General features: G+C 42.1%; 1 pseudogene; it reads right to left on the bottom strand.

Moving 5' to 3' along the window:
• Nucleotides 1-999: 999 nt before the first annotated feature.
• Nucleotides 1,000-3,116, bottom strand: LOC136388130 (ATP synthase F(0) complex subunit B1, mitochondrial pseudogene; annotated as a pseudogene).
• Between the last annotated feature and the right edge of the window lie 410 nt (nt 3,117-3,526).

Genomic DNA, 3,526 nt, shown 5'->3' with positions numbered 1-3,526 from the left:
GTAATGGAAGCATATTAAGCAAATGTAAGTAGGCATAAAATTGCTTGTTTTAGTTACCCAAATAAAAGATGTAAACATATGATTTTTTTTTCTAGAAAAGGGTGTCATCAATGTGTTGAGGTTCAATTTTTGGAATAAATAATAAAATTTCTTTCTAATTTTCTGTTTCAGAAATGAAACTATGTCATTGATGAAATTGTTATGTGTCAAATAGTGAATAGTCCATCATGTTTCAAATTAACTTGAATGAAGGAACAGGGTCTGAGGTCATCTCTGTATCTGTGATGTTCCTAACATGGGGCTTGCAAATAATAAGAGTTCAGTAAACACGATCACAATTTTAAATATGAAGCTTTTCTTCATTGGTTGTCAGTTTATCCTTGTGGTATATTCTAGTCCATGTACTAATAAGATAAATTATTGACAGCATTTCTTAGTTTGCTTCAGTAATGTAATCTTCTGAAAGTTATGGAATAGAATATTAATATAAGCATTTTATTGTATCCCAAATCTCCTTCCTCTTCCTTCTGATTCCTCCTTCTATCTTTGCCTCCTCCTCCTGTTTCTTTTTTTCTTCTATCTCTCTTGCTTTCCCCACTTTCTTTATGTGTGTGGACTGTACTTTTGTGCCTGCCCCACAGTAGAAGTCTATGAGCAGGTGAAGAGAAGAAAGAGGAAGACTGTGATTCATCTCTATATAAAGTTGTTTGTTGAGTCTTCTTGGAAGGGCTGAGCAATGGTTTTTGTTTCTAAAATTATTTTACTTTCATCATAAGGTTTAAATGTTCTGAGCACTTTAAATGGGTCTTTATCTCTTATCCTTTTTTTTTTTCTCATTGGCCAAGAGATTGTTTTAGTTCTCTGACTAGATGAAATTCAAGCCTTTTATTTTTAGGTGGGTAAACTCAGTAGATGGCAGCACATAAGATTTTGTCACACAATCTAGTTTCCACTTAGGCAAGGCTGTCTCAGTCACGATAGATGCATTTACAGAACTGGCTATGCTTGAGCCTTCTTTGCAAGCAGCTTTAGATCTGCCATGTACTTGAGAATTGTCTCTTTTTTTTTTTTTTGCTGTGCAGAGATGCTCTGCATCACATGCTTCTCCACTTATTTTATCATGCATTCTTATTCCTTTTGACACATCATAAGCTGCACAGAGATATGACAGTCCAGGTGATTCTTCACCTCTCTGTATACTTCACTCAGCCGTTTCCATTAAGTAACCTCCAAGGCCATAGCAATGTTATTCCTCTGGACATCAAAAAGGTAGTGGTGCTTTTGAACCAGTGCCTGCTGGGACTTCTCCAGATCAGTTGCATCCTGGTCATTTTTGATGGAAGCCTGTTTCACTTCTAGTTGAAAAATTTTTTGCTCATTGTGTTTATCATCAAATTCCCCAGTAGAAACACCATATTTTTTAATTAAATAGACAAGCAACCTTATTACCTTATTGTTGATATGGCACAGATGGTCTCTGGAGTAACCACATATATTTCTTTGAATAGAAAATACAAGCTAAACTCAGTTCCGAGCACCTAAGGTCCTATTACAAGAGTTTTCAGATAAAGAAACTAGAAGACTTCCTCAAGAATCAATCCATCTCAAACTTTTCCTCCATATTCAGGAAGAGGTGGTACAGGGGCAAGACTTGGCTCCCCATTGTGAAAGATCCTAGTTGCCTGCAATACCCCTGGGCAGAGGAGGGCTACATTCTTCAGTGAGGAAGCTACTATACCGGCAGCATGGAATACCCCCTTGAGACAGTATGATCAGAAAGGGTCTGCTTGGTGGTTGTGGCACCACAGTGACCTGGGTGAGAGAAACTTCCAGAGGTTTAATTTGTCCTTATCTTGCCACAGATATTTTCTTGGTGGCAAAAATGAATGTTCTGTACTCTAGGTCACTATATTTCCTAAGCAATTCAGCTGATTTGATAACTTTTCAAGCTTTGTGACCCATGTGAACTTCTTTGAAGTTTATGCTCTCTAACTTCACAAACCTTAATGTAGTAATTCTAGGGTTCTAACTAAAAACAACACAGAAATTCAATATTTAGATATTTTTCAATATGTGACACACAGATTCAAATATTTAAATGTTCATAGAGGAAAAAAGCTATGTTTTCTATAAAGTTCAATCAAAGAACATGAAATTAGGTATACCAGAAATGTAACATTAACAGGCCATAGATAGGAACATTTTTGCACAATTATACCAGTCTGAGTGTTTTGTAAAACTTGTCATAATGTAAGATAAAATCAAATCAGACATGTTTTCTAATGCTGTCAAAAGTCAAAATAGGGGGTTCCAAGATGGCCACAGAGTAGGCAGATGCTCCAACTCCCACTTCCCAGAACCAAGGTGGATTATAACTTAAATATGAAAACACTTATCATGAAAGACAAACATTGGATTAAACTAAGAGGATTCTACAGCCAAGAATCACCAAAGAACCCACACTGAGACTGGTAGGAAAGGCGGAGACACAGAAAGGGCTACCCTGCTCCTGGGAGTGAACAGCGGCCAGGAGGGACTTTCATGATGGGGAGGGCTGTCCAGCGAGTTGTAGGTCCTTATCCCCCAAACTGGAATCCCAACCTAGAACCCTAAAGCCTGTGGGGCTTACGGACTATATTTGCCTTAAAAAAAAAGGCCTAGACATGATTTGAGAGAAGGAGACAGGACTCTCAGACTCAGGCTCCATATTAAAGGAACTGCATGGACAGCCTTGCTCACAGCCACTTTCTTGGAGCTCCAGAAGTGGATAGGGCTGGGAAGATTGGAGTTTCCAGGGGAGAGAGTGGTCTTGGAGGCACATGGGGAGACACTTTGAGAGAGGGACACCCTAATCCTTGACTAAGTCACTCCCCAAATCTCAAGTAAACATATTTCATGGGACAGCATCACCAGCAAAAGAAAGAAAGTGCCTTGTCCACCAGAAGCTCACCTACCATAGCTACAACAAAGGCATTTAGAGCCAGGCACCATGTTAGGTACACAAATAGGGAGTGTAGAGGTCTAAGCTACACCACCCCCCAAACTGCTGAGTGCTCGCCCTGGGCAGGCAGGCGGGAGGCAGCAGGGTATGGCTGCAGAAGTTCCAGCAAGTGCATGCAAGCCAGCCTGTGGAGCAAAGAACCGCCCCTGCCACTGCAGAGGTCTGGGCTCACACACAGTCCTGCTCACTGAGTGGCCCGTCCTTGATGAGAGCAGAGGTGGTATGTGCAGATGCCCACAAGCCCACCAGTGAGGGCAGAAGTTGTGGTGCCACTGTGGGGGGTGGGGTGGGGGCAGTGATGTGCCCTCAATGGCAGAGGAAGCTGGGGTGACCTCCTAGGTGATCCAAGCTACTGCATGCCCCCAGCCCCGCAACAGCTGCTGCAGTCTGAGCTGATGCACAGACCTCCTGGTGATGCTGACGAGCTCTTCACAACAACCGAGGCTGAGGCAGCCCCAGAAGTGGTCCTAGTGGGCAGACGTGGCCCCACTCACCGGGGTGAAATCCGAGGCAGGCACCCAAACC

The sequence above is a fragment of the Saccopteryx leptura genome, chromosome 1 (genome assembly GCF_036850995.1).
Source record: "Saccopteryx leptura isolate mSacLep1 chromosome 1, mSacLep1_pri_phased_curated, whole genome shotgun sequence".
NCBI classification, from domain to species: Eukaryota; Metazoa; Chordata; class Mammalia; order Chiroptera; family Emballonuridae; genus Saccopteryx; species Saccopteryx leptura.
This window is presented reverse-complemented; position numbering and strand designations above follow the sequence as displayed.